This window comes from Garra rufa, chromosome 7, assembly GCF_049309525.1.
Source record: "Garra rufa chromosome 7, GarRuf1.0, whole genome shotgun sequence".
Classification (NCBI taxonomy): domain Eukaryota; kingdom Metazoa; phylum Chordata; class Actinopteri; order Cypriniformes; family Cyprinidae; genus Garra; species Garra rufa.
The window spans coordinates 33,462,989-33,477,481 of record NC_133367.1 but is presented as its reverse complement, the minus strand read 5'-3'; positions in this window follow the sequence as shown (position 1 = coordinate 33,477,481).

Here is a 14,493-nt window from a genome sequence, read left to right as displayed (position 1 = left end):
CTCAAAATGTGTCTGCTCATTATTTTTAATTTTTATTTAACAACTGGTGCATGGGAAACACAGTGTCAGTGACAGATTCTTATATTTTAGGAGTCATAAAAGGGGTATACACAATGAAATAATAAATGACACTAGATTTTCATATCTGAATATTGAGACAAGTAAACAAGTAAATACTATTCTGAATAGTTTAGAATAGTGGACTTAGAATTAGGATCATCTGCAGTTTCTCTTGTTTGACCATTGTATAAATCCGTGTAATCAATCAATCAACATATCAATGCGCATGTCAAGTAAAAAATGGCCTTTGAGGACTTTAATATACTTTCATGGTCAAAAAAGTTTGATAGAAGGCTAAAATCTCAGGACTATCCAGTCAAAGCAAGAAAGGCAAACATTACTTACAAGAAAATCAAACCAGTTAGTCAGTACAGCAATATACAGTAAATCCAATGCAATGCTGTCTATATGTACATTGTCCCTTGCATAGGGATTCACACAAACATTTCATCGAGAAAAAATCATGGTTAACATGAAAGAAAACGGTAGTAACATTACTTTTCAGTGTACTTCTACTGAACCACAAAGACTACATAAAATGGAACAGTTTATACGTTTACATTTTAATTGGAACATTTGCCACAATTATGAGACTGATTCCCAAATGATATAACATTGTAATAACATTTCAGCATAAGCACATTATCTTTAAGAGTTTCTAAACTTTAATTTGTAGACAAATATGGGCATACTGTATCAAAGTTGAGAGAAATAGAGTTGCAAATTTTGAGTACTGGCATGAATGCAAATTGTTAATCAATACCACACGTTAATTTCTTATCCATATAATACATTTAATACAAGTCTCCGGAAATCTCAAATTTATGATGAAACATTTATCAAGTTTGATGTACATGCATGTGTTACATAGATTTTGAAATGTGGGTGTCCCAATGAAAAAAATAAAAGCGAGCTTGCAGTCAATTGATGTGTGGTGTGTTTAAGCAGACTAAATGATTGGAGATATCAAGTATATGTCAAGGGAGAGAAGTCTGATGTTTTCACCCAAAGGCTGGTTTATGACATTTTGATTGAACATTATGCATTGTTATTGTGACTTCTCACTTTTAATGGAGACTATAGGTCCTTGCACAAATGTTCGCATGTTAAAAATAAGCACAACCTCAAGTTCAATCACACTTCCATCCATCATAAAAAAAAAAAATTCGGACCGGCTTCGATTTTTGGCATTTTTCGCATCTGTAGCAAACATTTTTAGAGGTGTTTCAACAATTCAGAGCCACTGTAGAAGCAAACGCCAAAATCCAGAATGGTGTCTGACAAGTTTATCCACCACTTCTTGCAGCACAAAGTACTGTATACTGTAGGTCCTTGCACACTGAGTTAATGGAAATTGGTGGTCTTTTTATTATGTGGCCACAGTATCGCTAGCAATGCATCAGCCACTGACATCCTTCAGTAAACGTTTAATTGCCCGGGATAATCCCGCAGCTCCTTGATAAGGAGTTGAACTAGTGTTAATTTCGTCAACAAACATTTTTTTCTGTGACTAAGGCACGACGTTGAGCTGAAACTAATATCTGATGATAAGAGACGGGACTGGAATGTTATTTGAGGACTACTGGACATTCAAAATACATCCTATAGGCTAAGTTATCTGTCTTGTCTTTCAAAATGTGCGTCCCTGTCATTGTCATTGTAAGAGGCGTTTGCATATCTAGCCTCAGTATGACAGCCGCAGTGGATGCATAGGCTATCAAAGTGCGAACTAGTGATCTAAAACAATGGCGTCAGCACCCGAAGGGAAAATCCAGTTTTAAACGTAAAAAAAAATACTTTTACCAGCAGGTGGCTGCAGAGCTCCACTATATATCAGTTGAGTTCAGATCTACATATCATGAAATACACAGGACTACATTTGGAGACCATAAAAACTGCTCTCTTATAATTTGTCAGATAAAATAAAAAAGATGTTGTTGTTGCATTCTTATGTTCATGTTGTGTACTGCTACTCAATATGTAATAGAACTGGTTTTGTTTCAGTACAAAAAATGCTTAACTTTGTCAAAAAGTATTTTTTATTGTAATAATTGTGATTTCATAATATGTAGATATGAACTCAACTGAAAAAACTTGTGAAAAGATATCTTATTGTTGGTCAAATAGCAATTAGTTAATAGTAGTGCTCTGCAGCCATCTAGTGGTAAAAGTTATATTTTTTTTACTTTTAAAACTGCATTTTCCATTTTCAACTGCAAAAAATGGGCAAAAATCTTACACTAAACCATATCAAATTATCCATGTTATCCCCATGAATGAAAGTTTAAAATGTGGGTATTTTATAAAGTGAATTTTACATAAAAAGCTGTTTTTGCATATAAACCTATTACAAATATATATTTATTTAATAATTTATATATATTTAAAAAATAGCAGAAAAACTGCGAAAACTGCACAAATGTGGAGTAAAAACATTAATAAACAGGAAAAACACTTTTTTCGTTTTTTTTTTTAACTATTATTTTGTTACAAAATTTAAGTTTTTGTTCTCTAGAGCAGTGTTTCTCAACTCCAGTCCTCGGGACCCACTGCTCTGCACATTTTGTATGTTTCTGAGTCTGACACACTCAGTTCAGTTCATGAATCTTTTTACTAATGAGCTGATGATCAAAATCAGGTGCCTTAAATGAGGAAGACATACAAAATGTGCAGAGCAGTGGGTCCCGAGGACTGGAGTTGAGAAACACTGCTCTAGAGACCCCAAAGACCATGAGTGTGATTCCAAAACGAAGACCGCATAATTAACAAGTGTTTAAATCTGTCACTGTCCTTTTCCTGGGCGCACAGACAATAATCTGTAAGAGAACACGCAAATGAGTCTCTCTTTCACTTTAAATAAGCAGGACTCAAAAGCACGTGCAAATGATACATTCCGCTACAGTGTTCTCAGTTATAGTAATGCGCATTTTATTGTCAGTAACGGTAACGGCGTTGTAACGGGGAAACAGTAATTTGTTTGATTACTTGTTACTGAAAAAAGTATCACCCTTAGTAACGCCGTTTATTTATAGCGCCGTTATTCCCATCTCTGTTGACCAGATGTCTGGTTTTTCCCGGGAGTCACAATTTGTTGTGGATTAATTTAAAGTTAGTAAAGGCAAGATAGGCTGATCTGTCATTAATGTTAACCAACAAAAAATGGTAAATAAATGTATACATGTTAAGTAAAGGTCCGTGTACAATCCGTGTATCATTAGTCCTTTCCATTTTCAATTGATAAATGAAAATCAAAAAATGAAAATCTGATTTGTTTTTTTGTTATTTGATTTTGAATCAGAAACGAAAAATGAAAATTGCCTTGTTTTTCATATTTTAAAATTTCGTTTTGGATCAAAAATACAAAATTGAAAAGGGTCCACACAACAGAATCTGTTTTTAATATTTAATTGCTGGGTTGTGCCTCACCCTATGGAAGCCCGTTTCTGCCACTGAATAAAAAATATATATATATATTGTGACTTTTTTTCTCAGAATTGCGAGATATAAAGATATAAAAGTCAGAATTCTGACTTTTTTTTCTCGCAATTGCGACTTTATATGCAATTCTGACTTTTGTTTCTGTTCATTTGTGACACTTTCTGGCAAAGCACAATAGGAAAGTAGATCTTGTCTTGTTAAAACGACATATTATGTCATAAAAACAATATGATTTCCCGTTATAGAAAATACTATGATAACATGTGCGCGAGCTAGGCGATTGTCCGCGCTGCCTTCGCCACAGTCCTGACATAAAGGAGGATCTGCACGCTGCTGAAGTTATAGAAATACACTGTTTTAAGTATGTAATGTAATGGTTTCAGTTGTAGCAGCATGTTTATTAGGATTAATCTGTCTACAACCACTGCATTTAGACCCAGAGGATATGACTAACAACAAATCCAAATACTATCCAAAAGAAATAAAGAAAAATGACAAAGAAAAAAAAAATACTTAGTCTGATTATATATAAATTATATAGCCTACTATTTATTATATATTATTACATTTTATCTTTAGCTGAATCAAGCGGCGGCATCGGGTTGTTCTTCTGGGTTAAATTCCAGGCTTTACACTGTGGAAATAGGCTGCGCTGGCTCACTGCGGTCACACCATCTGCGCTTCGTAAAAGTGCGGTCACGCCATCTCCGCTTTAATTTCTACTGCGCGCCTATATTGATATTTACGGTAACAAACACTTCCGACCTAATGCGGCGCATTTCATGCTATTCAACTACTTTTAAGAACTGCATATCAACGTCAGGAACAATGATATTAACAATCTCTCTATCTCCATCTCCCAAATAAAAATACTATTAATCTGACATGCGCAAAAAATTATAAAAATATGAAATCAAATTGTTTTCTGCAAACTCCAACAGATTATTGTTCTGCATCTCCCCATGTACCTCTGTGGTGATTTTCAACTTGTTTTACTGTATCATTTTTTAATAATTGCATACTAAAGTAAAGACAAATTGTAATTATATTGCTGTACATAAAAAAAATCATAAAAATATGAAATCAAATAGTTATTTGAAAACTTCAACAGATTATTGTTCTGCATGTCCCCAAGTACCACTGACATAATTTTCATGTTGTTTTACTGTAACATTGTTTTATAATTTCATACCAAAATAAAGATAAAAAAAAGCTATTTACAATGCTGTATGGAAATAAAAAAAAAATCATAAAAATATGAAATCAAATTGTTTTCTGAAAACTCCAACAGATTATTGTTCTGCATGTCCCCAAGTACCACTGTGCTGATTTTCAAGTTGTTTTACTGTATCATCTTTTAATAATTGCATACCAAAGTAAAGACAAATGCTAATTACATTGCTGTACATAAAATAAAATAAAAAATGAAATCAAATTGTTTTCTGAAAACTCCAACAGATTATTGTTCTACATGTCCCCAAGTACCACTGTGGTGATTTTCAACTTGTTTTACTGTATCATTTTTTTAATAATTACATTCCAATGTTGATCAATGCTATTTACATTGCTTTATTGACATAAAAATAAAAATATAAAATCAAATTGTTTTTTGCTAATTCCTCCATAATCTTGTTCCTCATCTCCCCATGTACCTCTGTGGTGATTTTCAACTTGTTTTACTGTATCATTTTTATCTATAATTTCATACCAAAGTTGACAAATGCAATTTACATTGCTATATAGACTTCAAAAAAAAAAATGAAATCAAATTGTTTTCTGCTAATTCCTCCATAATCTTGTTTTTCATCTCCCCATGTACCACTGTGGTGATTTTCAACTTGTTTTACTGTATCATTTTTTAAATAATTTCATACCAAAGTTGACATGTGCTATTTACATTGCTTTATTGACATAAAAATGAAAATAAAAATATAAAATCAAATTGTTTTCTGCAAACTCCAACAGATTATTGTTCTGCATGTCCCCAAGTACCACTGTGCTGATTTTCAAGTTGTTTTACTGTATCATCTTTTAATAATTGCATACCAAAGTAAAGACAAATGCTAATTACATTGCTGTACATAAAATTCATAAAAATATGAAATCAAATTGTTTTCTGAAAACTCCAACAGATTATTGTTCCTCATGTCCTCAAGTTTCACTGTGGTGATTTTCAAGTTGTTTTACTGTATCATTTTTTAATAATTTCATATCAAAGTCGACATATGCTATTGACATTGCGGTGTAGGCATTTTAAAAATTCATAAAAATATGAAACCAAATTGTTTTCTGAAAACTCCAACAGATTATTGTTCTACATCTCCTCAAGTACCTCTGTGGTGATTTTCAAGTTGTTTTACTGTATCATTTTTTAATAATTGCATACCAAAGTCGACATATGCTATTGTCATTGCTATATAGGCATTTTAAAAATTCATAAAAATATGAAATCAAATTGTTTTCTGAAAAGTCAACCAGATTCTTGTTCTACATCTCCTCACGTACCTCTGTGGTGATTTTCAAGTTGTTTTACTGTATCATTTTTTAATAATTCCATACCAACATCGACATATGCTATTGACATTGCGGTGTAGGCATTTTAAAAATTCATAAAAATATGAAATCAAATTGTTTTCTGAAAACTCCAACAGATTATTGTTCTACATCTTCTCAAGTACCACTGTGGTGATTTTCAAGTTGTTTTACTGTATCATTTTTTTAATAATTCCATACCAAAGTCGACATATGCTATTGACATTGCGGTGTAGGCATTTTAAAAATTCATAAAAATATGAAATCAAATTGTTTTCTGAAAACTCAACCAGATTCTTGTTCTACATCTCCTCAAGTACCACTGTGGTGATTTTCAAGTTGTTTTACTGTATCATTTTTTAATAATTGCATACCAAAGTCGACATATGCTATTGACATTGCTATATAGGCATTTTAAAAATTCATAAAAAAATTAAATCAAATTGTTTTCTGAAAACTCCAACAGATTATTGTTCCTCATCTCCTCAAGATATATAGCAAGATATATAGCAATATATAGCATTGCCTATATAGCAATGTCAATAGTATATATCGACTTTGATATGAAATTATTAAAAAATGATACAGTAAAACAAGTTGAAAATCACCACAGAGGTACTTGAGAAGATGCAGAACAATAATCTGTTGGAGTTTTCAGAAAACAATTTGATTTCATATTTTTAAAATGCCTACACCGCAATGTCAATAGCATATGTCGACTTTGGTATGCAATTATTAAAAAATGATACAGTAAAACAACTTGAAAATCACCACAGTGGTACTTGAGGAGATGTAGAACAATAATCTGTTGGAGTTTTCAGAAAACAATTTGATTTCATATTTTTATGAATTTTTAAAATGCCTATATAGCAATGCGAATAGCATATGTCGACTTTGGTATGCCATTATTAAAAAATGATACAGTAAAACAAGTTGAAAATCACCACAGTGGTACTTGAGAAGATGTAGAACAATAATCTGTTGGAGTTTTCAGAAAACAATTTGATTTCATATTTTTATGAATTTTTAAAATGCCTACACCGCAATGTCAATAGCATATGTCGACTTTGGTATGCAATTATTAAAAAATGATACAGTAAAACAACTTGAAAATCACCACAGTGGTACTTGAGGAGATGTAGAACAATAATCTGTTGGAGTTTTCAGAAAACAATTTGATTTCATATTTTTATGAATTTTTAAAATGCCTATATAGCAATGCGAATAGCATATGTCGACTTTGGTGTGAAATTATTAAAAAATGATACAGTAAAACAAGTTGAAAATCACCACAGAGGTACTTGAGAAGATGTAGAACAATAATCTGTTGGAGTTTTCAGAAAACAATTTGATTTCATATTTTTATGAATTTTTAAAATGCCTATATAGCAATGTCAATAGCATATGTCGACTTTGGTATGCAATTATTAAAAAATGATACAGTAAAACAAGTTGAAAATCACCACAGAGGTACTTGAGGAGATGTAGAACAATAATCTGTTGGAGTTTTCAGAAAACAATTTGATTTCATATTTTATGAATTTTTAAAATGTCTATATAGCAATGTGAATAGCATATGTCGACTTTGGTGTGAAATTATTAAAAAATGAATGATACAGTAAAACAAGTTGAAAATCACCACAGAGGTACTTGAGAAGATGTAGAACAATAATCTGTTGGAGTTTTCAGAAAACAATTTGATTTCATATTTTTATGAATTTTTAAAATGCCTATATAGCAATGTCAATAGCATATGTCGACTTTGGTATGCAATTATTAAAAAATGATACAGTAAAACAAGTTGAAAATCACCACAGTGGTACTTGAGGAGATGAGGAACAATAATCTGTTGGAGTTTTCAGAAAACAATTTGATTTTATATTTTTATTTTCATTTTTATGTCAATAAAGCAATGTAAATAGCACATGTCAACTTTGGTATGAAATTATTTAAAAATGATACAGTAAAACAAGTTGAAAATCACCACAGAGGTACTTGAGGACATGCAGAACAATAATCTGTTGAAGTTTTCAAAAAACAATTTGATTTCATATTTTTATGATTTTTTTTTATTTCCATACAGCATTGTAAATAGCTTTTTTATCTTTATTTTGGTATGAAATTATAAAACAATGTTACAGTAAAACAACATGAAAAATATGTCAGTGGTACTTGGGGACATGCAGAACAATAATCTGTTGAAGTTTTCAAAAAACTATTTGATTTCATATTTTTATGATTTTTTTTTATGTACAGCAATATAATTACAATTTGTCTTTACTTTAGTATGCAATTATTAAAAAATGATACAGTAAAACAAGTTGAAAATCACCACAGAGGTACATGGGGAGATGCAGAACAATAATCTGTTGGAGTTTGCAGAAAACAATTTGATTTCATATTTTTATAATTTTTTGCGCATGTCAGATTAATAGTATTTTTATTTGGGAGATGGAGATAGAGAGATTGTTAATAGCATTGTTCCTGACTTTGATATGCAGTTCTTAAAAGTAGTTGAATAGCATGAAATGCGCCGCATTAGGTCGGAAGTGTTTGTTACCGTAAATATCAATATAGGCGCGCAGTAGAAATTAAAGCGGAGATGGCGTGACCGCACTTTTACGAAGCGCAGATGGTGTGACCGCAGTGCTGGCTCTGGGTGTAAGCACAATGGTACAGGTTACAGATAATGAACTAACACAAGAAAGACTGTACACTACCTCTTGTTGGATTTATACGAATTAGATGAACACAATTTGTTTTCTATTGTTTTATTGAAGTAGACCTTTCAAGCTGTCTATAGACGTTGCGACAGCGCACCCTGTATTTTTACAAAAGCCTTTTATAACGTTGTGCTGTTAATGTGGATGTACATAAAATAAAGAAGACATTTGTATTTATTTCCTCTGTAATCCGCCCACCCGAGAAGTGCAGTGTTGCGCTTTATATGAGATGTATATTTGCAAGAAATATAGCCAACCATTATGAAGAAACGTTATTGTGACTAATTTGCAGAGCGGTACATCAGACGAACATTTATTCTGCATGATGGTACAGACAGTAAAGACGAAAAATGAACAAAAAAATACGAAAATTCTGGCTTATGTTTTTCCCATTTTTAAAACAGAACGAAATCCTCCTCCTCCTCCTCCTCCTCCTCATCATCATCATCATACAATCAAATCGTTTGTCATTTCTCTTTTTTTCTCTTTCGGTTAGTATTTGGATTTGCTGTTAGTCATATCCTGGGTCTGAGTGCAGTGGTTGTAGACAGATTAATCCTAATAAACATGCTGCTACAACTGAAACCATTACATTAAATACTTAAAACAGTGTATTCTATAACTTCAGCAGCGTGCAGATCCTCCTTTATGTCAGGACTGTGGCGAAGGCAGCGCGGTCAATCGCCTAGCTCGCGCACGTTATCATATATTTTCTATAACGGGAAATCATATCGTTTTTATGACATAAAATGTCGTTTTAACAAGACAAGATCTCCTTTCCTATTGTGCTTTGTCAGAAAGTGTCACAAATGAACAGAAACAAAATTCAGAATTGCATATAAAGTCGCAATTGCGAGAAAAAAAAGTCAGAATTCTGACTTTTATATCTTTATATCTCGCAATTCTGACTATATAACTGGCAATTCTGATAAAGTCGCAATATTATTATTATTATTTTTTTTATTCAGTGGCGGACACGGCTTCCATAGGGTGACGCACAACCCAGCAATTAAATATTAAAAACAGATTATGTTGTGTGGACCCTTTTCAATTTTGTATTTTTGATCCAAAACGAATATGAAAAACAAGACAATTTTCATTTTTCGTTTCTGATTCAAAATCAAATAACAAAAAAACAAATCAGATTTTCATTTTTTGATTTTCATTTATCAATTGAAAATGGAAAGGAGGAATGATACACGGATTGGTACCTACGTATAATTGGTTTTCTCGTTTTTGTTTTCAAAACAAACAAACGAATAAATGATTGGTTTATGCAATATTTACATTTTCTCCGGAACACAAAAACGAATTTCATTCATATTTTCTATTTTGTTTTCATTACACGTCGTTCAAATGCAGATATTAAAAAGTCAACAAAACTAAATCGAAAAATTAAAGTTTTTTTGAACAAAGCGCATTTTAGTACACCGGAAGCTCGCTGCTGCCGCTGAAGGTTTTCACTTGAGACATAAAACATAAACGTAAACATACGGAGCCCGCTGTGTCACCTGCAGGAGAAAAATAATCAATCCATGGCGACGGTTTTGCAATTCGTCCCCTCAGTTTATAAACCCTACTCACGAATTCTTAAACTGTTCCCTCGGTTTAATAAATCGTGCTCACGGATTAACAATCCTGGAGCTCAGATTTTGTAAACCGTTCCCTCGGATTTTGAATCCGTACCCACAAATTCATAATCTGTGCGCACGCTTTCGCAATCAGTTCCCACGGGTTTGTGGCCCCGCCCCCAGATTCAATAAGGCTACCTGTTTATAGGTGCTGGATGCATTGTATTGCCTTTATTAAACTTTATTTTTCATAGTAGGCTATATGAGACCATGCAACTGACAAAACAATGTTTTTAGCGTTTATTTTACATTAATAACCAATAGAATAGCTGCTAAAACACCACATCTGTGTATCCTAATGATGATTAATGTAAAATAAACGCTAAAAAGAGGACTATTTTGTAAGTGCGAATCATGCTACTTTAACGCACCAAAATAAAATAATAATTGAAGAGCGGCTTCAAACGGCTTTGCCTTATTTTTCAAAATATAAAATCGCCTGAATTTTGTAAAAAAAAAACGTTTGGAGAGAAGGTAAAAAGCAATACAAAACAAATAATTTACAGGTTATGTTGTCATTCCTTTGCTCTTAAACTGAATGCAATGTAATAAGAGGCCTTAATTAATAATAACATTAACAGTGAAGCATGCATCTAACTCTGGGTGAAAAGCTTATAATAAAATCGCCAAAATTCGTCTACGTGTTAAGAATGAGTATAATTTCCAAAGCTCTAAAAGGTTATTTAAAAATAAAGCATTCATTATAATAAACAGTTTACTGTCTTAATGTCTCCATTTTTTTTAGTCTACAAATTAAAATAATAATTACAATTATTAGTATTATTTACGGTGAGCATTGCTGTCACAGACATAAGAACCCTGCACAGGCCTCAAATCTATAGGCCCTAGATGCTGGCCCGAGTTTATCAGAATTCAGTAATATGGGCCCCAATCCGACCAAACCCGTCTTTTCCCCCTCTTCTCACAAAACAGCGTATACTACTGTTTCAGCTATTAAAATAGTCCAGTTTTGTATGTAACGCAAAGTGATTATATTTTGTTTCGTTTTTATTAAGTTAATTTAGAAAAAACATTTGGAGCATTTTTTTGTTCGTTAAATATAAGTTTTTGATTTTTAAAGTAACGACCAAGCGGCAAGCGGCAGAGAATGAGTTGATCATATTGTGTTTGATCAATTTTGCCTTCTCAGATAATCACAACTTGCCTAAAACAAATATAGATCTAGGCCTAAAAGAGTTAAAATATAAAACAATGTTAATTTCAACGTTAAAATAATATAAATGTGCGGTATTAGGCACAAATGCAATCGTTTGTGCTGAGAGCCGCTTAATTTGCAGGACATAGAGGAGCCAGCGCAATCACTTGCATTTTTGCAGTGGATACAATTTAAAATATTCCGTTATTTTTGCTCATAAAGGTACGAGTAATACATTATTCGGAACTGTAAATGGTCTACTTTTATTTGTGTGCACTCACAATATCAACAAAATGTTGCAAACGGTGCTTGAAACATTGAAAACAAACATGATCCCCTCATGTCATCTCAAGGAGCGCTTCTCAGCAAAACTTAGCGAATTAACTCACAGACAAGATATTTATAGAAAGCTTTAAATTATTACTTAACGAAAGAGAACAAATCAAAAACAAAAACTATTTCATTATGTAGTCTGTAAAGATTAATTTCTCTCTAAAGGCGCGTCCAAAGAGGAAATGGCGATCGGCAACTTCATCCTTGCGAGACACTGACTCAGAAAACACAAGCGTTTTAGCGTTTATTTTACAATACTTGCCAATGGGATAAAACACAGGCGGTGAATATAAACACTTTTATATTAGTTTAATGTTGAAATTAAGATTGTTTTATACTTGAACACTTTTAGGCCTATAGATTTTATTGTAGGCAAGTCGTGATGATTTGAGAAGGCAAAACTGATCAAACACAAGCTATGATCAACTCACTGTCTGCCGCTGGCTGCTTGGTCGTTACTTAAAAAAATATATATATTGAACGAACAATAAAATGCTCTAAACGTTTTTCTAAATTAACTTAATAAAAAAACGAAATGAAGCAACCACTTTGCTGAACTATTTTAATAGCTGAAACAGTATATAAGCTGTTTGCGTCACCGTAAATAAATAATACTACTACTAATAGTAATTATTATTATTATTTAAATTTATAGGCTAATAAATGAGTGCACTTAAGACAGTAAAATGTTTCTAATACAATAATTCATGAATGTTCTATTTTTAAATAACCTAGAAATGTGTTTGCGAACTATTCATTCTATGAAGACATATTTTGGTGATTTTATTATAAGCTTTTCACCCAGAGATAGATGCATGCTGTTAATGTTATTATTAAATATATATTATTACATTGCATTCAGTTTGAAAGCAAAATAATTAACATAACCGGTACAGTTTTGTATTGCTTTTTACCTTCTCCTCTCCAAACTCTATAATTTTTCAGAAACTGTTTATAAACTCAGGGGACGAATTGCAAAACCTTGGCCACGGATTGATTATTTTTCTCCTGCAGGTGACACAGCGGGCTCCGTATGTTTACGCCCGTCTCAAGTGAAAACCTTCAGCGGCAGCAGCGAGCTTCCGGTGTACTAAAACGCGCTTTGTTAAAAAAAAACTCTAATTTTTCGATTTGGTTTTGTTGACTTTTTAATATCTGCATTTGAACGACGTGTAATGAAAACAAAATTGAAAATATGAATGAAATTCCTTTTTGTGTTCCCGAGAAAATGTAAATATTGCATAAACCAATCATTTATTCGTTTGTTTGTTTTGAAAACAAAAACGAGAAAACCAATTATACGTAGGTACACGGACCAGTAAACCTACTGTATCTGAAAAAAAATAGTTTAATTTGTATCTCTACCCAGAAATGAAAATTGTCATCATTTATTCCGTTTTTTCCAAATTCAATCCTTAATTCAACATTATCATAAGCTTAATTGATTTGGTCTAAAGAGAGAATAATTAATGACTATTTTGGTTCGAAGACTATAAAATAGCTACCAAAATAAATGTTGGTAACTGCATTTTTTTCAACTTTTAGTCAAACTGCAATGACATTTCACTAAAACTTGACTTAAAACTATGAAAGACTCAAATGACTACTGTAAAGTGTGAGTAAGACTATTAAGCATTTTCATCTATAGACTAAGACTAAATAAAAAATGCCTGTCAAAATTATCACTTGTTGGAGCTCTCCTTCATCTCTATGCTATCTCATGATTGGATGGACTCAGTATTTCTTCTTTCTTTTTCTCTTTTTAAAAAGAGAGAGGAGACCAAAATCCCCCTCACTGCTCAAAGACTCCATTTTGCATTGTTTTGCGAAAGTTTTTCACAACAGATTAACTGATAGGCATTGGGCTCCGTGTGCAAGGTTTTATTAAAAAATAAAATAAAATTTATCTCCCAATTCTGATCAGTCGCTAATCAATCAGTGCATTTCTAGCTCGCACAGGACCCCCCCAGATTTACATGAGTTGAAATCAACCTCTCATTGCGAGCCATAATCAACATGTAAAAGCTCCAGAGCTACAAAAAAAGTGCTAAAAGTCCCTTGTATCATGACAGCACTAAACAGCTGTCACAAACACAGACACAGTCCTAAACATTTTACTAGCATAATAAGAATAACACATTTTAAAATGTGAATGTGAATTGGTCCGTACTCTAATATTGACTTTAACAAGTTCTGATGCCAGGGTAACCTAACCTAAAACCGATAGTCTTATGCCAAATCTGTCAACATTGTTTACTTTGAGAGCAAAAGCTACAAGACCAAAGTGTATCCCCAATGCAACACTACCGTCAGTGCAGAGACTGGACTAATTGATAGAAATTAACTGTTAAGTGCAAACCACAAGACAGTGAAGCACTTTTTCTTTGAGAACCATCCAAAACAGAGCAATTTCTAACTGTATCTCCCAATAAATCAATCCACTGTTCAATTGAGTTCAATTTGATCGCACAATTGTGGATCATATTTGAGAAAAATGGTTTTCATGCAGAATAGGCTTCAACACTTGAAAAATAAATTAAATTACTAACATATAATAGACTCCTTTCTTAATGATGACACATGTACTGTAACAAGGTTGCTGACTGTTTTGAGTGATCAC